This window comes from Trachinotus anak, unplaced genomic scaffold (assembly GCF_046630095.1).
Source record: "Trachinotus anak isolate AG129_WGS33_773 ecotype Australia unplaced genomic scaffold, CSIRO_AGI_Tana_v1 ptg000005l, whole genome shotgun sequence".
NCBI lineage: Eukaryota > Metazoa > Chordata > Actinopteri > Carangiformes > Carangidae > Trachinotus > Trachinotus anak.
Genome location: NW_027273856.1, coordinates 874,316 through 899,050, shown reverse-complemented (window position 1 = coordinate 899,050; position 24,735 = coordinate 874,316). Strand labels below are relative to the sequence as shown.

Below are 24,735 nucleotides of genomic sequence, written 5' to 3'. Positions count from 1 at the left end.
CTAGGTGTCCAAAGTGCTAAAAGGGCCATATTGATTGCAAACTGAAACAGTCAGTTATGATGAATGGACACTCGCTAAATCAAATTCGGAGATTAATCGGCCAGCGGCGGTGTCATTAGGGCTTTGTGATGGGTGAATTAATATGGTGATTAAATGAGAGGTTGCTACTATGTCACCATGTCAGCTCTGACAAGCTGACCCCGGATCAGCTGGCAATGGAGTAAAAGGCACTTCATCATCTTGCACCTATACAGTGTCTCTGACCTTTGGCATTTACATTTATCATCTGGGGTTTTCCTTACACTTGTACAGTGATGTAGCCCATCGGTCACATGAATAGAAACTGCTCAAACTGACTTTGCAATTTTTTGTTTTAAATTTGATATGGGAAAAAAGGAATCCCTGGATAAACTGAGACAAGACCACAGCCAATTATTAGGTCCAGCACAGCAGAATGTAAAAAGATGATGAACTGTTTTCTGCATCTATATTGGTAGTGCTAATAAAAGTACTCTTGGCTGGCAGGAAAATGCAAATGCTGACAAAATCAGTGCACCCCACTGCCAAATCCACAGACACTAGCGAGCAGATTTGGCTCATTTCGCACACATGCAATACATATACACACACACATGTATACACACACTCTCACACACAGAGACAAATCTGTGATACACAGTGTCCCTGTGACCCTCATGCTCCATATGGTCAAGAAGAGGGCAGAGAAAATAAGCACACAGCTCTGTGGTTGACTGCAGCTTGGCAGCCAGCAAAGCCCCGAGGTCCGTGGTGTTGAAGCAACATAGTGATGGTTGGTACAACCCTCTTTTCCGTACCAATGCTCCTGTCCTGCTTCATATACTGTAGTGTAGTGTATAAATATGGTGGTTTTGGGGGGAAAGAACGAGGACATTTTTCATTTTTGGGCTTAACCAAACCTGATTTGCTGCATCATAAAAGGAGCGAAGCAAAGAAAACATACATAAATCATGTATGTGCACAGTATGTGGCTATAAGCACAGAGCTCCCACAGAGCTCCACATTGACTATGCAATAATCTTGCCAATGAGGAAAACCAGGCCAAAGTTGGGAAATGAAAGAGCTACAAATATTTTACAAATAGACAAAAATAAAAATATGGCAACAGGGCACACTTAAAGACTCACTTCGCCCAAATGACATTTTCTCACAAACTCACGTTTCTCACTCTATTGAACTTTGTTTTTATTTGTTCTGCTACCCCCTCAATACAATACTGGTTAATGGAATTTCAGTTACAGTGCTCACAGTATTGAAATTTGAGCCCCTAAAGTCAGCAACGATGTTTCTTTCCAGACACATTGTCCTGGTCACTTTGGATAAATCACAGGCCTTGTGTCAATATTTTTTATTGGATCTACTTTCTGCCAAAGAAATAGTGCCAATGAAAACTGAAAAAAAAAGTTTTTGACAGTCTAGGTGAACCAAGCCTTTTTTTCTAACTGATCACAACTAAAGCTACAACTCAAAATATACATTAGGCTCTTTGTCACTGAATTCTCTTCAAGTTTGTTTTCAGAAATCACATACTATAAAAGCATGAACAAAGTCACAGCTGTTTCTTTACTACTACTACTCCTGCTAGAAAGAAGACAAATTGTATGTGTGTTATGTTAATACTTTCTGTACCACATGGAATTCAAACAGCCTCCTAGCTCACTTACTGCTGCACTAAGGCAAAGAATTGAATGAAAATTTTCTCCGACAGTCTAATTAAACCATTACCCTCATATGTGAATGGCTTCCGCTTTGCTTTTGAAAATCTAAATAGTCAACTAAATGAATAAATATCAATTCAAAACCTGTCAACTCAGCTGGTGTCAAAAGAACCAGATAAAAATGACATATGTATGTTGCAGCACCCTACCCTCACCCCTCTTGCCTCTATCCAGTGGGTTGATGATGGGTGTTCAGCGTTGGGGGGGGGGGGTTAAATGTCTCTTAGTGAAGCTGAAAGCACTCTCTCTCCATTTTCAATGGGGAGGAAAAAAAATTGTGTCAATCCAACTTTTGTCAAAATGCTTGCAGCTGGTAGCAAAAGCTTTTATGTCTTTATGTAATTTGTGCCGATGACAGTGCCCCAGAAACATTTTACAGTGTTACTGTTAAGTTTTGCCAGTGGTGGCCATACAGTGCACTTATCACAAACTACTTTAGTAGATGGGGGGCCTGCTCTAACAAAAAGATCATCACTCACAAAACAGGAGCAGTGGATGACCTCTAGATGTTTTGATGTGTGAAATAATGTTATTGTGTTACAATATTCATAGAGTGTGATTGGCCCTTCATATGTGGCCATATCTTCCAAATGGTTTCCTAATTTGAGTGGACAGGTCCACTATTGGGCCACCCGCCAGCATAGTCATGCATTTGACCAGGAATAAAGCTGAAATCAATTTCCCCTGGTCTCTCTGTGGGGCCTTTTGAATGGCCTTGTGTTTGTGCCTGAGGGAACACTTACTCCACTTCTGCTGACCTTTTTGTCCTTTCCCCTATGAGCATATTGCTCCCATTGAAATGATAACTGCTTTTCAATCTGTGGTCAAAACAACTGGGCACACTTCTCAAAACCCCAATGGCTTTCAAAGCACTTAACCACAGTTACCAGAGAAATGAATTTTAGGCAGTTATCAATATGGGTCCAATGCATAGGAATTGTCAGAAATCAACCTAAATGCTGCCTGAGGAACTTTTCTCATGACCTCTCTGCTGGTTGGCCACCCACATCTGCCTTTATGGGGATTCAACAAGGTGATAGGATTATATGGCACACTAAAAGCAACTACCCTTAACATTTTACCCATATCAGTACATGTAACATAATAATTTCTGCTCATATTAAAGCTTTCACTGAAAAATTCCCTTAAAACATCTTTCAAAATCACACAATAGTCACATTTAGACTGCACCTATCTGCTGTATGCTTCAGTGTTTTCATATGCGAAGTTGAGTTTAGTATGTAACACAAGAAACAAATGGAAACAAATACAATCATTTCCAAACTTTGTGTCATATGCGATTGTAATTCAATTACCGTACCACCAAGGAGGCCTGGAATCTGTTGCAGAATGGCTTGTTACGACTCACTGCTTTGGGTAATGGTGTTTTCTTTGCTCGGGAAATGAAATATAATATCATTAAATAGAGATATGCAGAATGAAGTGTCGACAGATCCATCTTGGGTGCCTGCTAAATCTGTTTGTGGGTGCTGAGTGGCTCCCCAATGACAGATCCAGCTCATCATTGAAACATCCCGCTCATGGAAATCTGGGGATTCAGCTCATCCGACATTTTAGAGATTTATGGTTGTCAATATGTTGAGGTAGGAACAAAGACAGGCAATTAAGAGAAGATCCTGAGGAATGCTGAACAGTCTATTACTAAGGATTTGTTTTTTAAGCTGGCGAGTCCTTTCGAAGCCAACAGATTCACAGGCTACAGCCCTTCCCTGGTAATCCACGTGCACGCAGGTTGAGGTTGTTAAATTTCCACCTGTGCAAGGCTAAAATCATCCTTGAACACAGCGATCAGCTGTGACTGAAGCCACTGACAAGAGACAGCTAGGATTTCCAGTATTTGCACTAACCCCACAGATAATATTTGCAAATGGTACCACTGCTTTTAGCTCCAAATAGCAGTTAAGCAGGGCTGAGGAGGGGAAAAATGAAGAGGAGAGGCAATAAAGAAAAGCTTTGATGTTGTCATGCGTGATTGTGCAGTGGCATCCTCAGGCTTTTGTCGAGTGTGTTGATTTAGTGAGTGCTGCAGAAACAAGAATACAGATGACTATTGGTGCTATTTGGGGCTGGGCTCTCTTTGAGAATTAGAAACCTCTCTGACCTCCTTTATCTTGGGTGATACTTCAAATACTTCAGACAAGAGTGTCAGATTTTGTTCCATAACTGTGGCACTATGTCCATTTAGTTCATTTACTTTGGTGCTGGGCTGACTGCCTTTAGGAAAAGGACTATATAAAGGGGCACGGGAGCAATTAAGAGCTTTTACAGCACTGACTCTAACAAATACAGGCCTCCCTATGTTTGTTCAAAAAATTAACTGTTCAGTGTCTTTATTTGAGAAAAGAAACTAGTTTTTTTCTATCATAATACAACCCAGGTTTCTTTATGATATTTAATATTGGAGCTCACTCTCTCTTGTCCTGAGAATGATATCTAAACATTTGATTGAAGCTTTGGATTTATTACCTACTTGACTGTTGTGCCACAATTTTAATTTAATTTCAAAGGCAGGTATGATGTCACTGAAAAACAAAGCAGAGCCATGCGATGGCTTGGCATTGACTGCTAATTCTGGTGGCACACATAAAGTCTCCAGGTGTTTGTGTCTTGCCTGCCTCTATTGCAACAGCAGGGCGTTCCAAATGCCTAACAGGATTCTGCACCTGAGCACAGGACTGCAGAGCCAAACAATATGGGAGTGTTTTATTCTGAAACATAGTGCATGGATCATGCAAGCAGGCAAAGGTGACAGATGTTTTCCTATATCAGACCTAGGATATAAATAAATAACTGCACCCACTAAGTGCAACAAATGAGTTGCGTCCACTCCATGTGGTGGACATCTGTGCTATAGACTGCCTCTAGTTGTGGCTTTGGTCCTTTTGTTTTAGGATCAAGGAATGATTTTCTTCTTAAATGTGGAATATCTTTTGCTTTTGAAGATGTTAAGTTGGTGAGGTGAGGATAATGTTTTGTGACGCAATCACCTACAGTACATCTCCCAGTGCCTGTGTGTTGAATGAAATTCTACTGACCTATAATTGTATTTCATGTTATTGACATATACCTGCAAGAGTAAGTAATAAGTGGCTGGACTTATTTCTTACCAGGTTGCAACAGGAAACGGAAATGTCTCTTTTAACATCCAGAATTTAATTTAATATCTAAAACAGTGAATTATTTCAAGGCCGTGAGTTACAATAATATAATTAAAGACATTCAAGTACTTTAATGACCTGCAGTCACCCTGTACTAAGCAGAGACATGACTGTAACTGAGTTTTAATTTCTACTTGACAAACAAATTCAACTTGAAGGATTTAATCTGCATGTAAATAGTCTAAAAGGGGACCTCTATGTTCTGCCTTCTTTCCATCTTTTTTTTTTTTCTTAATGTGACATACTAGCACTAGCCTATTGTACATTCCACTTGCAAGTCATGCACATTTGACTAAACACAGCTCAGAGGCATAATGTAATCAGGCAAGCCATATTCTTGTCGCACAGAATACTCAATATTTTGGAAAATGGGATTCAGCGCATTCTCATCAAACCCCTGAAATGAAATATGAGCAGAAAAAAAAAATTATAGCTGTGGTATTTGCTGGAATAATATGCTCGCCAGGTGAATAATCACAGTGGCTGGAAGTGACAAACCAGTGCACTGTGCCATAAATAAGATGGGAATGGGAGAGGGGAAAATTATTATTATCCCTTTAGGAGAGTGTTCTGCTGTTGCTATACTAAAATATAAGGCTAGTTTTTATACATATAAGTCCAAACTAAGGCTATTTGACACTGTCTGGTGCTCCAAAACCAAAGAAGCTTTAGATGAATCACAACTGTGATGACATGCATCCCCAAACAGTTAAGCCACTGTGTGATAAATGTGATCCACTAAACGCAGTGAATGTGGACAATAGTTGGCAGAGGTTTGCTGACAGAGGATTCTGTTGGAGTAAATTCAACTATTTCTCTCCACTAAAAGCTAAAAGCTAAAACATATGTCACTGCTTCACTTTCTCCTCTAAGAACTATCAATGGTATTCAGACCTACAGTCTCCAGCTATGCTAGTAGTTCTGTAGCCTGGACAACACAGCTTTGAGCTAGATGCTTACATCAGCATGTTAAAATTCTGACAATTACAATGCAAACATGCTCATGTTTATTATCACGTTTATTATTTTCACAATTAAGGTCAAAGGGTATGACATTATTTTTGCAGGATTTTGACCATAAACCAAAGTATTGAAAAAATTAAAATTTTGACCTGATGATGGTGTAAAGGGAAAAGTGGAAGGATTACCAAAGTTATTACTGAGGTGGACATGTATGTTTTATCATATTTCAAGTTGACATATTTAAGTCTGAATCGAACAACCAGAGACCAACATAGAGGCAAGCCTTTAGAACTGGCTAAAAACAGAAAATTTCTTCAATTTATTGATACAATTACACCCTTAGATTACTTATGGAAACCCTCAGTCTCAGGGAGTAAAATATCATACATGTACAGACAGACCTGAATCCTAACCCATTTCCCCAATTTCAAATCAGAAATTCTTACCAGTTTTCCTTGTTGCAATGTTAGTTTAAATGAGTCCTGCTGAATATTCTATCATTAAGGTTTCAATCCTTGTTTATAATTCTGCTCATATAATCGATGTCTCTCCAGTAATTGAAAATTCAACTTCCCATCCTACCAGGGGCGATGTCAAAACATTTACACCTTGGCTTGCAAATCCGATAAGACCATATTTATAAAGATAGTGATCTCATCTCTGACTGTTATTCACAGATATCTTCTGAAAGTCACATTTTGAAGAGGCCATGACCTTCAAAGGCACTGCTTTGTGACAGAAAGAAACCAGTTAGCTTGAATTAGTGAACCACATCCAAAGGTTCAATTATGGACTCCCTCCGCCCTGTTTCTTTGTCAAAACAACAGATTAATAGGAAAAGCTATATCGGTTCCCGTCTTTGAAGTGCCACAAAGGGGCAGCTTGAAAGAAGATGGATTATGTCCTTGTTGAAACTTGTGATTCCACACCACTAACCTGAGTCCTAAACTGGTGGATGATTTCTGATATCTCCTTTGAAAATAAAAAAGGGCAGCTCTGTCCCACCAAAGAGGTCAACGAAATCAAGTGAATCCAAAAGAGCAGTAATGCTTTTGGTGGGGTCCATTTCTTAAACTAGATAAAGTGTATCATTGGAGTAAAAAGAAACGCCTTGTTTCTCATTTTCCAGAGATTCCATTCAGCTATGACAGCCTTATCTTCCATCCACAGCAAACTGTATGGTCCAACACTGCCTTGATACGACAAGTGTAAGATAAACTTGACAGATCAACTTTTTCGATAGTCACCGAGCCCATAAACAACTGGGGCCTTTAATCTGATAATCCACCAATGAAAGATTAGGCGCGGGGAGTATTATTGTGTTGTCACTCTTGCTTACAGGGTCACACGGGCTTTCGCTGCCAGGGTTAGACATCCCTCGGCAAATCCTAGTAAGGTGTCACATCTCAGCAGGTGAGGTGCGGTGATAAGACAGACTGGGGAACATTAAATGGACAAACGGCAATTATCACAGGCATTAATGAGAAACCAAAAAAAAAGAAAAAACTACAGGAGGGCAGCAGGTTGGCTTTGTGATTAGAGACACATTCTGTATCTGAAAGGTCACAGATATGATCCAAGCAGTAGTCAATGTGTGTCTATCAACAGCTGTTTGAACTGCAAAGTATCCTCCGGCAAGACACTGAACTAATATTTGCATGCTCTTTTTTAATATTAAGTTTTCATTCGACTTTATAAAACACACTGTAACTTCACTTGTGGTGGGTTTCAAACTTAAATTACAGACAATGTTCAATATCTAAATCTCCCATTTATGCTATGAATGACAGTAACACAGCCCACATTCTCTTCTTCTACTCCTTTCAGTAGAGGAAGCAATCCTGCTTCTCTGTACATTTCTGAACCTCATATTAACCATCCAGGCAGCTCTTGCATATGCTCACTGCTATCTCACAAGGAGAGCCGGAGAGTTGGAGTAATTCAAACGTTCTTCAAACTGCAATTTATTTTCCCTGAGTTGTAATTATGGTCTATTAAAATGCAAATGATGTCAATGGCAGAGCAGTGCTAATCACTCACTGTCTGTTTATGGGCAGTAGAGCCACATTAGAGACTCACACTGTGGAGTCTGAGATGAACAGAGATCCTCTATCTGTAAAGAATCCAATAAATTAGGCCCCTTTCTCAATGGAAAGTATGCACTTTCTGTACAGATATAAAGATAATCTGACAGCATAATACTATTCAAGTTACATTTGATAAGTTATAGGTTCAAATATTAAATGTTGGCAGACTCGCACCACCTATGTCCACAGTAATCTTTACATGACCAACATGTACCTTCTGTAGTTTATTAACAGATTTAAACTCAAAATATTAGGCTGCTGTATGTTTCAGCAACAAACTGGAGAATCAGTTTCAGACAGTATACACAGTTTCCTTTAGACCTAGAGAATTTGCCCACCTGCATACTGTTACACATTATTGGATATTAACACCTACTGATCTATCTAGGTATGCAAATTATACATATTCCTTTAATAGAAGGGATACCTATGATATTGCCTGTTATAAATGGCACAAAGAACTCCAACAGAATGACAGTTTTATACTGTATGCACTTATAAATAATTTCAAATAGCATAATATATTTTTTGAAATAAATTGTGCACCAATTCGCCAAATTTATCAAACAGCAGCAACAGTTTTGGTTTTAGTCTATTTATCATTAGCCTACTGTTCGTTACTCTCTGCTAACACAGTTTCTCCTAACCCAACGAAAAGCTTGAGATATTTGTATTTTGTACATCACATTCATATAAACTAAATGACTGCAACATATTACCATGCAAATTCATGTAAATTGATATGCTCTGAATATAATTGGATAATCTAAATAACATTTAGCATTTGACAAAACAGCTAATCAGCTATGCAGAGAACAGAAAAATATTGCTTACTGATCAAAACTATATGCAGTTGCTGCCTTGGAGTACTGGCACTTTTTTATATCAAATTGCTGCATGATAACATGGCCTCAAACTCTCAAGAGTTTGCAACTCCTTTTTGAAAATTGATCTTTTCTTAGTTGACATCCATTCCAACAGTATTGATGAGAATGTACAGCACGATATTGAGTCATTGGTGATGTTCAAATGTACAGATATTCTGTTGGCTGGAGGTTTAAGGTTAAACTTGAGGTCAAAAATTATCCAGTTGTCAGTGTTTTATTCATGACTGCACAGCCACGGGTAGAATATGTTCATGCATTTTAAACTACATATGAGTCATGTGAGTGAAAGCACTTATGGAATAATGAATTTGATGAGCATGAATTACATCTGCATTGTAAGCAACCTATTCCATGTTCGTCTCTCTGGTGTGTGTAATTTCGGCACACTGCTATTTTATCCTGTGGCTGATGTTTACACATATGTATGTTCTGTGCTCCCATCCCTTTTGCTATGCATTACATCGAGCCTAGTGGGGATTAAAGCTTATCTATACTACTGTTAACCATATGCCGTGACAACAACCTCATGTCCCCCTTATCAGTTTGGTAGCTGCTGACAAGACATGGTGTTATTAATAATCAAAAACCTCCGAACTGTTCACAGAGATGCAGCCCAACTATGCAGAATATCCACTAAAATTATATTTTAAAAAACTGTGACACACAGCAAATGTAAAAATGTTTTTTTTTTAATGTTTTTTAAAAGTGTGTTTACGTTTTGATTAGTTCAGAAATAGACACTGATTTGACACTTGAGATATGGTAGGAGCATGTTTTGACACAGTCACATTGCGTCTGATAGGAAATCCTGCAAAATGAGCCTGCTAAGATAACACTGCATGCATATGAGGCAAACAAACTGTCACCCTCTACACTTAACAAATTGAGAACAAGCTGGCCGCAATAGTGGAGTGCTTTTGTAATCACTGGTGAGAGGATTTGTGAGAATATAAATAGCACTTTCATTAGATCAATACTGTCATCCCTCCTCCGTCGGCTCACATTAAGAGCACAAGCTGGGTAATAATGGAGGACTGGTTGGACACACTCTGTAGCATTCTGTTTGATCATAAAGGGTGGTGTCCCCGAGGGCGCAGTCTCCGGCCTGCTGATAAATTCATCTTTCTGACTGTCCCCATGGGAGCTTGCCAATGAGTGAGGGACATTGACTTTTCATTAAGGAGATCACTGCATTGGAAACTGAATTTATTTTCTTAAGAACATAACAGAGCTGGTTGCAAGTCAGCCTGAAGGCCACAGAAGAATGCCAATACAGCGAGCACTGATGGAATGTTTTGGTTGACTAATAACACTCCCCCTGTTCCCTCCAGTGAAATACATACAGGTGTCAAGACATAACATGCAAAGTTAAGGACTCTGCTTTTGTTATTGGCTAGAGTGTGCCATAGTTGTGCTTTACAGTAGACAAGTTTGAGTGCACACTTACATACAGAATACATTAAGAGTTATTGACACACCCAAGTAGCCATTGCTTTATAATAGCATTTATGTATGTGTAAGTGTTATTGTATTTGGCAGGTGTTAGAAGCAGAAGCAGAATGGATTTAGTTATGCATTGATTTCATAGACTCATAAAATTTATGCAGTATATTATTGTACTCTTACAGGGAATTCAACATCATTTATAGACTGTATTTTACCACCTAAATTCATGAGGGTTTCAGTAAAATATCGAGGGTCAGTCTTCGGCACTGTACCTTCCACCTATGCAAAGCTTTTACACTTGCTGTAAATTTCATCAAGGTGAGCTAAAGTGTTTACCCCATTAATATATTTCAGCTGAAGCCAGAGCGCTGACCCATAAAATGAGCTAAGATAATACTGACCTTAACATGGTCTTCTGCACATGGAGGTAATTGCTAAGGCTCCAGATCAATCAATATTGACTTGCCAGTTTTTTTTTTTTCTCCCCCCCCTTCCCCACCCACTATAACTTGAGCTGAATGTGTAAAATTGGCTTTAGACGGATGGAGAACATATCCCTGATAGTTTAACCTTTATCTAGCTAACATGTTCACTTATCTGTACAATTATAGATTTTGCCAGTCAAGCTGCTTCACGGAAAATGTGTTGTGTGTTAAAATACTGGAAAGTAATATTAACTAGGCTAATTGTGGACTGTGTGTCTTAGTTTGTTCCTCTAGAAGAATGAGAACATCCAATCAGATCCTTACTGTAGGAAGTGTAAAGTTGTGTCTATGCATAAGCATTACAGTCTGTATCTTTTGTCAAACATCACAGCGGATATGAAATGGCTGATATTGAGCAATAACATTTCAACAATAAATTACTGAGAAAACAACTGTGCAGACGCACACACACAAACACACACCTTTACATCATGATTGCTGTGTACTGTAAGGCATTTGATTTCTCTTTAATTTTTCAAGGTAGGGGCACAGACTTAGCAGGCATTTCCATCTTGACTTGATAAATCTCACAATCTTCTTTTCCTTGCCACACTGAAGTAATTTATTTTCTATCTCTCCGAGCTATATTTTCCAGTTAATATTTCTTTTTTTTTTTCATACAACCTGACAAAGGATGCCACAAGGGATGATAAGAATTCTGAAACCTTTGCACTCTCGCTCTAGATATAGGATTTACCTTGAGAATTTTTCGAAGAAACAAGACTTCTAAACTAACTGAGACACTTAAAACAACATCTGTGTGTTCTTTTCGAACTCAACAACAAGCTACACATCGTCTTCCTGCATTACTTAATTGTGAAATATTAGAAATTACTCTTTCAAAAGAGTTTTCATGCACATTTAATTCATAGATGACTGCAACTAACAACACGGTTACAACCTGCATTGAATATCTGGTGGAAACAACAAAACAAAAACACATGCTACAAATGTGTTTCCCCTCTGGTAAAGATCACGAAGACTGGCTGACTCTCTATTTATAGAGTTTCCAAAACAGCAAATCCTGATTGTGTCACTCAGACCTATTTTGATACCCAGCAGCTAAACATTCATCATTCATATGCTAGAAATGTGCTCTTTTTTGACTATGAGGGGCAAAATCAAAGTATTAATGTTATTGCATGAAAACTATGATCTCAGTGATTTACAAAACGGGCCTGTATTCTTTGCAGCAGAACCAAATTACATGTTCCTTGAGTGATGGGCAGCAGTATCCTTCTGGCTATTCAACTCGCCCTTAATTTGAATTTGATAAGATTTCTTTTTGAGACATTGTTAGGCTAATGTAAATTTGGAAGGAGGACGAGGGTCTACCGCTGGCTTAACTTTGATGAGGTGTTAATATCTAATATCAAAAGCAGATAAAACCCTTATTAGCCCCACTGGTCTTGCTAGAGTGGGAACTTATTACACAGAGGAGATGAGACGAAAGCAGATGAAGTAATAAGACTGCCCGAGGCTTTGTTACATGTCCTTAAGCTTTCTGATGGGGTCAACTTAATTTTGTGACTTAAATGCTGAGGGTTTACGAATGCAGACAAGCTGACATTGTTTGAGAGATCTAATTCAGACTCTCATATTTCATAGACTGCAACATCTGGGGGATTACAGTGTCTCGAGCCAGAGGCAGTTTGATAATCGGTTGTCATTTTAGGAGTTGCATGCTTTTCCCAGCTTTGGCGGTTTTCTAAAGGTCTTTGGTTCAATCAAATGTTTGTAGATTAGTTGGCTGCACTCTTTTCAAGAACTGTTTTCATGTGGGTTGGGTTGTAATGTTTGCCTTTGGACTTTGATGGTAAAACATGTTGGAAGACTGATTACTCTTAAAATTATTTTGATTTGCTTTACTACTAACAGTAGTTAGTACATTTTATTTTGATGATATCTTGCTTTTGACTTTATAGTCCCATTTAACAAATAATTGTGTTTGTAGTTTAACCTCTTTAAATATAAATGCAGGTTTACTCCTGACGTGTAAGGCATCGTAAACTACCTTCCTAGACCTCTCCAGAAAGCACACAGTAAGCACACTGTTTGTATGCCACCAATCAATGCTTTGGACCAAGAGGAATGAGCTTTTGACTCAGTGACTGAGGGACGGCATCAATACAAAATGTTCACCCTAAACAAGTCGGAAAACACCTTGGGTTCCAGCACTATGTCCCATTGATTTCTATTCAGCTCAACGCAGATTCTGCAGCATTTAGACATTTAATTCCCTTTCAAGCAAAGTCATTACACAGCCGAGCATTTAATTAAGCAATCACAGTGGTGCAATCTGAATGATTCAGTGTCTAAATGCGGGCCAAGTTGGCAGTGTCTAAATGTGGGCTGAGCTGGCACTATGGTGGCTTAACAGTTCGTGATGAAGCTGTTTCTAAAATTTAAGATTTAAGGAAAAATTAAATTCTGAGAATGGCATCCTTATCATATAAATCGTACAGCTGCTCAACATGTTGAAAGCACTCGAGAACACTCAAGAAATCTCCACATTTACACCCTTAATTATGTGTGCTAAAGGATTTTTTGAGATGGAAGGAGGTAGTCAGGGCTCACCTATTTCCTCCGCAAACGAAACAGAATTTTAGGGGCATGGGCACAGATGTGTCTGAGGATAGATGAGGACTTTAGAGGTGTTCTCACCTCTCTACACCTCCGTGAACAGGGTGACAGTTTATCATGTCTGGATGTGGCCTCTGTGTGCTTGGTTTGCCTTTTCCCAAATGAGCTCAGCTGCAGTGACATTAAATTTCATAAAATGCTCATTGTCAGTCGGTTGGCACTGATTTCATATGAACTCTGGACAACTGCAAATGTAGTACTTTCGTGTATTTACATTTTTGCAAATTTGACTCATCAAGTTGTTTCTTAAAGTTGTTGATTGCCTTGCCACGTTATATTAGAACTTTTTATCTAAAAACAATTACCCAGAAAAATAGGAAAGCAATATTTTGCAGTTTGTGATTCATTCATTAGACAATGCCATCAAAAAATGGCAAAACTCCGACAGCTGATAGAAAATAGTGAATTAAATTGATGTCCCGTCGAAGCAGTGTGGACAAACAATGTGAACACGTTAATGGGCTCAAATTACAAATTGCTTACAAATTTAAGTCTCTGGTAAATGGAGAATTAATTTCATGGCAGGTTTGCTACTGATGCTGCAAAAACCTTATTATAGTACAAATGCTGCATGGTGTGCATTGTTGTCACCACCTCCGCTGTTGTGTGTGATTCTGAATCTGTCTCCATCTTCTCTCAGAGGTGGGCAGGTGGCAGGAGCACCTGCAACTGCACCTGTGGTAGTCTGTGTCACAGTATGTTGGTCTCTTGAGGCCATTTGTACCCAGTCATGTTAGGGTGCTCACTAAAGTGCAACAAACATAAATTGTTTGATTGTTAAACTGTGATTTTATGTGAATCTCAATGCAGACTGGGGATTGTAAAGGAACAGTTCAACATTTTGGGAAGTACACTCACCCCTTTCTTGCTGAAAGATAATTAATACAAGCTGTCTCACTCTCTTTTTGCTGTTGATACATTTTCAGTTTGTGCAGATGCATCCTCATGTCAATTCGTGCTGCCCTGGGCAAATTTGCATCTAATTGCATTTTCATGTTGACTTTGTATGTAAACATACCGCCTCTAAAATTTACTTTGCATTCTGTCTAAAAACACAATTACACTTTAGTTTTTGTATAAATTAAACAAATGAGTCTGTGTAATGTGTTAGTGAGTTTACAGGTGCTCATGCAGATTTTATTTTGTAAGCTTCATATTTGCTGTACAGACAATAGAGTTCAATCTTTCATGGGGAGAAAGTGAAGAAGCGTTTTTACCCAAAATGTCAAACTATTTCCATAACTTTGAAAAGTCAAGAATTTAGATACATTTATGCTGTTTAGAATTACTAGATTTATTCTATGGCAAGACAAAAAGCTTGTGGTTGTTGAATTACTTTTTCTTTTTATTCCAAATAGAAGTCTTACTTGATAATGACAAATGGTGCTTTAGCATTTTTAAAAACTATATTTTCGCAGATGTGAACTTTGACATTCTAAACTCTGCTACAGATGTTAATCAAAGTCAAAACTTAATCCAGGCCTGATAAGATGCTCTATTTAACAGGCTCGTTTTAGTGGGGGGCTCGATCAGGTGAAATGAAGAGGAACTGATTGCTTGTGGTGATTGTGCTGATTACATTTTAAATTTAAAACTTTCCTCTTAGTACATGGTCCTGACAATGACATAGGAGGCTTAGTAAATGCCAAGGTCCCTGCAATCTCACACACTGTTAAGGAAATGCCACCCTTTTTACTTTAGTTCAATTGAAGCTATAAAACTGTGACTGTGCGGGAAACACAAAGGGAAAACCAACTACAGGTCTCCTTATGATGCCTCTTTTTGTGTTGTTAGCACTAAAAGTATATGTATTCATTGCTATTTTCCTACTTGACCAACTCCTTACCCCTGTCATTGGTAAAATGTATAAAATAACACTGAATTATCCCCACCAGATCCCAGAGCAGAAATTGCTGCATGATTTTGTCAGGGAAAAGCTATTTTCATATTACTCTGTTTATGTATTGCCACAGCAGCATTAATCATCAACATGTTTTCAAAGTTAAATAAAACAATCATGTTCTGGAGGAGGGAGAGTTCAGCTCTTCTGACCTTCTCTGATTCTGGCTGTGGGCAGAATTTACAATGACTGAGATCCATGTTGCAATTTTCCCCCTAGTCAAAACATTATAGATGCTTGTGCTACAGCTGTCATATAAATGACATTTGAAAATATATGATGAAAGGCATTTGCATGAAATACGGCACGGGATAAAGTATTAGCATACTGGGAGGGGGTATTTGCAATTGTGTCCATACCCTCTCTTGGAGATGACAGATCATGTCAGGTACATACATACATAAAGCTCTACAATTTAAAAATATAAATAATTTAAAAAAGATGAAATGAGTATATGTTGGGAGCAGAATTTTACACATACACAGTACTTAATGCAGGTCTAGTTGGCATTCAGTCCAATCACTGTTTATAAGCATGAATAACCTTGTGCTAATAAAAGCTCACAAAAGGACTGAGACTAATCTGTGATATCAAACCAATGTGAAACCTCTCTCAGTCACAAAAATATGAGACTCCCAAATCATTTTCCAAAATCACATCAAGTTTTCCGAACTTTTGCATCCCAGTGGGTTTAATATCATGGCAGAGATATCAATTTCAGTGCGGAAAATCGCTCTTGATCTTTTTTACATCATTTTGCATCTTTCCCAATTCGTTCTCCAAAGATCTGTGTGTTGGTGTGACACCACAGATTAAGGAGCTGACAGCAAATTTGCTTGCTGTCTTTCTGACAATGTGCTGCCGTTGTGAAAATATTAAATGTGAACGGGATTATTTTTAATGTCATCTCCTATACACTTGTACATTTGCTGAAAGCATGGGTCATGAGGAACAGTATCACCTGATGGATCTTGCTTATGTCCTATGACCAGCTGCTCAGAGATCATTTCAGCCATATTATTAGAGAAGAAAATCAATGAACAGCACAGTTTTATGAAAAAAGCACCATCCCGTGTTGTACTGTAAGCTTAGGAAAGGTTGGATTTGTACAGCCCTGCAGCAGATTGTCTGTGTCACATGGATGATATTGAGAGTAAATGGTCGTAAAGTCATCTTATGAGCATGCACTGGCTTGAATCCAAACTCTCACTCACTTGGCGTCATCAGTGTATTGCTACTACTGTTCAAAGCTGTTCCTCTCTAACTCTCTGCATAACTGTGGAGAGGAGGGAGAGAAGTACACTAGTTTGAGATCAGTGTCAGAGCAGAGACATTTCACTGTGTGAGCTTAATCACAACCAGTCTCCCAGTGTTTTGCAAGTCATGAGAGACGGCTGGTTCACATATCCTCATTTGTTGTCGAGTTTAGACAAGAAAAGCTTTTATGTGTCATGTTGTTGAACATGACCTTTTGGGGCTGAGGGCAACAGCTCATAATGCTACGTTGATATAAGGAAAGATGATCCAGTTCACCTCAACTTGACTCTGAACTGCACTAGTTCCAGAGTCGGAGTCAACAGTGAGGCAAAACAAGACTAGCTAACATGTAGATGCAACATTACTGAAGCAAAGTTATAGGCCACTGGGATAATATGATATATGTGTCTGTGAATACCTTCGTACTGTGTGCTGTATGTGAGCCTGAATGCATGTCTGTATCCTAAAGTGCATATCTGCATGTTTCCAGTGAGGGTGCTATGTTAAATAACAGCACACACATATTTGTACTTAGTGTATTTAGTTTTAGCGCCCCAAAGTGTGTGGTGTTACAAAATTAGCTTGACATGAAGAATTGTAAGATATGCAAATATACGCCATGCATAATATCAACAAAACACGAGCAGAAAATCAGCCATTAGTTTTAACAAGGGCAACATAACAAAACATTTAATTTGTTATATAGGCAACTTTGCAAGTGGGACGCTGTACGTGCCTCAGTGAAGACGTCAAGGACTGTTAATTTGTTGCAGTTATGACTTGTGTTTTGTTTTACACTCACTGTAATACATTGGAAAGATATAAGGGCCCATTCACTGTATGTGACAAACAGAGTACAAGTCCTACAGTAAATGTCAAAAACAGTTTATAATGAAAATGTGGCGTGATTGATGGATATTAAAATCTCAAGCCAGGAGTTTCAGCCCTGCAACTGGAACCATATTGTACCTTTAATATATAGTTACAAGTTTTCCTATTGTTGGGATACAATGTTCATAGTCAATCAGTGATTATATTGCATATTTGGTTGCATATGATGAAAAGCAGATTTTGATTTTCACCATTTCTCAAAACAGTTGGCTGAAGATCAAACAGAAAAAAAACAGTGTAGTTATGTCTTTAAGGCATTTCAACATTCAAGATATCCTTCTAGTATCACCCATCCTAACTTACCTGTCCTCATCACTTCCACCAATATTCAAAATTGAGTTATAATGTCCATTATAAAACCATATAGCTCTAGAAATAAACCACAGAGGGAAGAGTAAAATGCTTAGAGTGGCCTACCTTGAGGTCGAAGGTGTGAAAGTCATGGAACATTCTCTCTCCTGAGACCTGTGACAGAGCAGGGGGGATGAGACGTCAGTCATGATTAGGCCACAGTGCAATTACAGAGCAGCCTCTCTGACAGTGATTGATCAATGAGGAACTCCCTTAATGAAGACAAGGACTCAGGGGCTCCCAGGAGCAAATTGGCAAAAGTAAGTAGAGGGAATAGTGTCCCAGATTGCTGAGGCACTAAGAGGATCATCCCGTCTGTGGCGGCACTTTGGTAGTGGCAGAAATACAGTATGCAGGTGCATGTCTGATTTCATACAGTTTGAACAGAGGTTAACTACAGCAATGTCAATCCATTTAAAAGTTATAGGATGGTTTTGTCCACTTTGGCCACAGTTTTCTTATGTGTCTTATGATATCCCACCACACTTAAGGATTAAAATCTTCTCAATTATTCCTCTAAAGAGAAAAGGTCTTCTCCCCTTTTGATATTTATAAAGAAACATTGCATATTTAATGTTTTAGTTCCTGTATCCCTATCCCAAAAGTATCATGTGTGGTTTGTGTTCACTTGTAGTGCTAAAGAGTAATGATTAAGGTCAAAATTATTGCACTTTTCTTATAACAAAAGAATATAGAGTGGTGGGGTTGGTATTATCCTGCAGGCATTTTACTAGATTGAAATTAAACTGTTTACCTTCAATATTCCTTCAATATTACACCAGAGTGTGATTTACGTACACAGAGTTGCTTAATATTGGGTTCAATCTTGAGTTTCTTAATGAAACGATGACTTTTGCACAGTGAAGGAACAATATAATAGCCCGTTGACTGGCATGGCAGGAAGCACGGATAAGTCATAGTTGGAGACAAAGCTGTGGCTCCTTTTTTAGCATGGAAAGGTGAACCATCCAGTGCTAATTTTTAACTGTAGAGGCTATACAACTATACGTAAAGAAAAAGCATGACTTTAGATAACTGCCATGTATATCTAGTTATGTCCTATTGCAGAGTAAACAATCAGTAAGTTGTTTTTTGCTGACTTTTGATGTGTCCAATAAGGGCTGGTCTGATGGGCATTTATTATGACTTTAAGTTCCAAGCTGATCCTCTGTTGCGCTTTTAACTCTGTTACACAAAACAGGCTGAGCTCAAGGGCCACTTAAACATGACTGCTTCAGTTGGACTGTCAAGAATAGCCTCATTGTTAAAACACCAGAAAACGAGGAAATCAGGCCCTTGAGGCAAAAGCTTCATATGCTGCTGAGTTGAAATTCAGTTTTTGATTTAGCTCTCTAATAAACTCCCAGGAAAATCTGGACTGCCTTATGGTCTGACCTACCATAAGGAGGGACACATTTGCTGTATGTTCTATTCATGCCTTGTAACACGGGTGAGGAGGCTGCTTGCCAAAAACAACTGGCCCCTTTGAGGGAGGCATCTGACCGGTACTTTTTTTTTTGTTCTCCAAAATTCACAGTACACACACACACACACACACACACACAGACACACACACTTGCTGAAGCTTGAGGGCACATGACCACATGCACAAATATATGAGTACAAACACAGACATTCAGAGGTTCCATGAAAAAGAAAAAAAAAAGTAAAAATGTATTTTGATGGTAAAGAAATAGAAAAGAAAAGAATAGAATAGAATAGAAATATTAGAAATAATAGAAATAATACAGACATGACTACATGACTCAGGCTGTGGGATACTGAATGGTGTCTTGACTGGGAATCTGGGACCATGTTTCACTGGAGTTACTAATTAATACACAGCATGAACTCTACCACATGCTGCTTATTAATAAGTGCAGGTGCAGTTCACATAATCTTTTAGTCAATCACTGTGTTTGTAGGCTAGACTATACAAAAGCTGACAGTTCATCAAATTAGTGATCTTTACATTGTAATAATCGCTATCTAAATGATTACTCAAATACGAAGGCTCGCACAGATTCTGCAAACAAATCTGTAAAGGAAAAAATAGCTCTTTGTGTATTTATGTGATTGATTTAGAAGTGGATTGCCAGTGGATGCAAGTTCTGAATACAAAGGAGGGAGACTGTTAGAAAGTGATTCCTTTCATCTTTCTAGAAGCCCAAAGTATTGTGTCTGAGGGATGCAAAACTCACAGTGCAGCTGTAAATTCACACTGTACCCAACTAAGATGAGCTCAAACATGATGGTCTCCACCTGCTATCTGTGTACTTGCCTTGAACATCAAGATTACAGAGCTCAAAGTAATGAAAGTGGGAAAGTCAAACACCCCTCGAGTGCACTGTTCCATGCACTGGTATTTTCCCATCTATCCCCAGCTGCAAAACACACAAGGCATATTTTTAAAAAACAAATGTAACTGATTGTTTTCTCTCTTATAAAAGGAATCTGCTCTTCTTTCTTTCAGTGTCTGCCTCTTTTAGTGACTGATCATTCAGATTCTCTCTCTGAACACCGTAATTAGTTTGAATGGCTTTCCATTAATTTTGCCTCATAATACTTGTGAGCACAGCAGCTGTATCCTCACTTTACTTTTGTTTCCCAGAAAGACCAAGTCCAGTCATCCAATGGTAGTGAGGATAGAACACTTCTATAAGTGTCTTTGAATTGGTTGGATTATAATGCAATCTATTGTGTGAGCAGTCTTTGTTTGGACAAAATTGCAAGGAATCAATACATAGCAGTGAGCTATGCAGTACGGCCAGTGATACTGGCTGAGTGATGCTGCCAGATTTAGATGTTGTGTATTGATAGATTTGTTTGTACCTGTGAACATGTACCATAGAAAAGTGTAACCAGAGGCACAAGCACACACTGAAAGACTGAAAGTGCATATTGTCATTGTGCAACTCTAAACACATGATTTATCTAAGAATTGCTGTGCACCACGCTGATGAGCATTTCAAATTACTTACATAAAAGATCATAAACCACTTTCTTACAAAAGATGGGAGATAATTGTATACAGTTAGTCATTTTGTACCCTGAGGTGGCATGCATCAGATGCAGGAGTTCTCCTTAAACACCAAATATACTCAGTGTACTGAGAGAAACAGCTGAAGACTGTAATTGCTTGAGGTGGCGTGAGATAATAAAATGGCTGAACTCTGAAGACATTTGTGTACATCAAGGTACTACAACATCTGTTATACTTGATAGTTTGCCTCTGTACAATTTCTTTTACAGATAAATGACCATTCATACACTTTTTACCCTCTCTGCTTTGCTATATCATAAAAGCATGTATAGCATGGATAACAAGCAAAGTTATTGGAACCATTTAAAAACCTGCCAGAAAAGGTTTGGTTTTGAGCTTACTTCTGAATATGTATTCATATAAGTTCAAGGTATGATGCTATGAGAGGTTGTTGGACAGACCAACAATGCAATTACATTTTTTAATACAGCGAATTAATCTCAAGTTAGCCGAATCATATTTTATTGATCCCTTCCTTTATGAACTAAAATTGCACTTAGTAATTTGCATTTGTGGTCGACAAGATGGAATTAAGACCAGAGAGAGCTGTCAGTTTTGATTCCATGTACTACCAAACTAATAATGTGGCCTATTTAGCCGTTAAAACTGGCAATGACCTTTTTTTCCTTCTTCTTTAACTTTACCCTCTGTGTTTGTCTTTCTATCTATCTCTGTATAACTCTAAGTGACTGAGTTTGGGGTGAATTTAATGATTTGATGTTAACAGTGAAATGGGTCCTTGGGAGCTTGAACAGCTGAAAAGAGCAACCATTTGGCCGGCGGACCTGCTTGCCTCAGCACTTAAAGGCACACGTTTAAATGTTCGGCTTTCACCCGGAATGGCCCACAAGAGAGATGTCTGAGGGGGGAGATGTGGGGCAGACCTGATGCTGAGGTCCCAGGGAATTGCATAGTCATTCATCACATTAATGAGTCATGTCACTTTATTTACAAAAAAGGGAGACTTTTTTTATACCATGGATGGTCCCCACTATCATGATTTGGCATTCTGTTAATGTTGGCTGAAGTTAATCAAAAAAGCATTGTAATCTACAGTAGCCCAGGTAGCCAGCTGCAATCAGCCAGGCTGATTGCAGCTGGCTACCTAATACCCGGCACACTCAGTTGTATTCTGACAACAAAGACCCAAAATTTGCAGGATTTTTGAGATGCAGACATGGGACCATTTGGGCTTGGAATCACCTCTAGGTATTAGAACGTGGGCAAGCTTTGGGCCAAAGGTGGCCCATTCATCACACCTGCAGCATTAGTCTGTGCAACCAGCTGTGCCAGATTTAGGTCATGTTTGGGCCAAGCAATTTTGGCTAACTTGGGGAAAGTAAGTCTCTGAGTGTTTGGTATGTGTACAAAACTACTGCTGTTTGAATAGTTTGTGTTGTGTAGGTACAGAGATGCTTTTACTATGGTCAGTCACAGACAACAAATCAAATATTTATAGAGAATAGTTATCTATTTACAATTGGTGGATAAGTCTGTGCTCGTTAAGGGACCAACAATAATTCTGGAGAACTAAACCCAATTAATAAACACAGATGAATATTAAATCTTAGTTAGATCAACAAAAGGGTAAGGTAGAAGCTAGGACGATGAAGGGAGCTGTTGCACAGCCATGTGCATATTTGCAGCATAAAATAGTGAAGTATCAGGGTATATAGGCCACACTGTGCACCTACATGAATATGGTTGATACAAGTCACAGCCAAACAGCTGTGAGTGAGCCAGTGATTGTCAAGCGTGAACCCAATGGCTGATGGCAATCAGCTAATGGAACACTACACCTCCTAACAGTTGTCCAACTGAAATGAAATAGTCAACCTAAATAAAGACAAATGAAATATTATTGATTGTTATATGTAGTTAATGAGTTAGTGTGGACAAACAGTTTTGTTTTTTTTAAAAAATATTTTCAAGAAGCTGTTACAATTTGAAAGAGCTGTCTGCTCTGCTGTTAATTGTACCTGGATTAGTTCTACTACAGGACATTTTTTGAAATGACCACATTGACAGATATGAGTCTAATCCATAGACACATATTATATGCTTATGTTCATGCAAAAAAATTGTATTTCATTGTAAATCCCCACATATAACTCCCTGGCTGGGATTCGCTCCAACCCCTCCCTCAACCCTGTGCAGATAAGCGGTATAGATGATGGGGGAATGAATGAATGTATGTATAGCTATTAGTAGCAGTTCACAAGTTGTACATAGTGCCATAGCCTCACATTAAACAGTGGTGATAAAAGGTTAAGTTTTAGATCCCGTTCCTGTCTGAGGACTAATGTCAATCCACAATGTTGAGTGAAACAGCCTCGGATGGCTGCTTAAGTACAAAGTTAAATCCAACAGTCCAGCAACTGTTCTTATGATGCTGGTTTACTAATATCACTGAATTTTCCTCCCACGCTTGGTTTGCCTCATGAAAGCTCTCACACAGACAGGGTAGGAAGATTTAAATAGAGTACGAGGATATTGGAACTATATGACATTTTTCTTTGCCTAGGAAATCCAAATCTGTGATATTACCATTTCAGGGGTGAATGGATTTACAGCACGATGGATTGATAAATCTCGGGACAGGGTGAAATAGATCAATCTCAAGTTATTTACCCTTTTTAATTGGAAATGTCTGTCACAGGACAGCAAGCCGAGTCCTCTTCCAAGCCATTATCTGTCTGCCTTGATCATTTGCAGTTATTTTATGAAGAGTGATGAGCTGAGTGTCAACGGTAGCCATTGAATTTATTCTCACTGGATTTGTATAGGCTTAAAAACACAAATGCTGAGCAGTGAAAAAGCTCACAAAAGGTCAGCTTGTTAATCACATCACTACATTTACTTTTTCACAGATTCACAGATGATGACTGACAGAATTTTGCTTGTTGTTTAATTTAAACTATTAAGTTCAACAGCCCTGTGGAGTTTATGTGATTAACCTGTCACCAGGTGAGCTTCAGACTAATTTTTATTACTAGCTAACTAGCACTCCCTTAACACAGAGTGTCTGAGCTGTGTTTTAATAGACTTAAACAAGTTGTAGGTTCTTTTGAGCAAGCCCTTGGGCTTCACTCATAATTGCTCCCCAGGGTCCTGTCAATAGTTTCTACCTGCTCTTGAGCTCTCATTCGCTGGGCTGTCATCCTTGCTACACTGCCTGTCTGGGCCCCTGAGTGACACAGTAGCATCACAGGATGAGCTCTGTTGAACGATATCTCCAGCTCCAATGGAAGACACCGCTGGGACACTGCCAGCCCAGCTGATGATGTCACACTGTGACAGCAGTGACTACTTGAGCTCGAAACTATTGGATGTGGACTGCACAGGGAATGGCTGTGAACCATTGTGTATGTGCATGGGTATATGTGTGTGTGACGCCCACTATAAATGAGATCCAAATGTATATCCAGGAAAACTGCCAAACATAATACTCTTTACAAGGACTGTTAACTGTAAGCACAGAGACATTCTTGGACTACATTTTTGACCACATTGAGAATCCCGCATAAAAAACTTAAATGTGCATTCTGTACCAACAAACAATTCAATGATCTCATCTCTTATTCATACAGTACTATGAATCTTGACACCGCCGATGTCTCAGGATGTGCTACAAAAACAAAAAAGAACAAAAAACAAAAAAATAGCCAAGTCACTTTATTCTGCAATTGTCACAGCAAAAAAGAGGAGAACTGACAAAACACTCATTTAAGCACTAGTAGTAATACAAGCGTTATCCTCTTCTGAAGCAGTCACTGATGTATTTTGACTCTGACAGTACTAAAAGCAACACTTTTGTTTCAGTCTTCCTACCCATATAAACAAAGA

The 24,735-nt window shown here is 38.6% G+C and overlaps 1 protein-coding gene and 1 long non-coding RNA gene across 20 annotated transcripts in view; one reads left to right on the top strand and one right to left on the bottom strand.

Annotated features, from left to right (window-relative positions):
• Positions 1–24,735, top strand: part of LOC139621280 (uncharacterized) — a 563,233-nt gene that overhangs the window by 290,067 nt on the left and 248,431 nt on the right. The window lies entirely within an intron of this gene.
• Positions 1–24,735, bottom strand: part of LOC139621276 (receptor-type tyrosine-protein phosphatase delta-like) — a 345,696-nt gene that overhangs the window by 166,428 nt on the left and 154,533 nt on the right. For all 19 annotated transcript variants that reach the window (XM_071477579.1, XM_071477582.1, XM_071477583.1 and 16 more), the window contains one exon: positions 17,913–17,960. The gene's annotated coding sequence lies outside the window, so the exon portion shown is untranslated. The remainder of the gene's footprint in view (positions 1–17,912; positions 17,961–24,735) is intronic.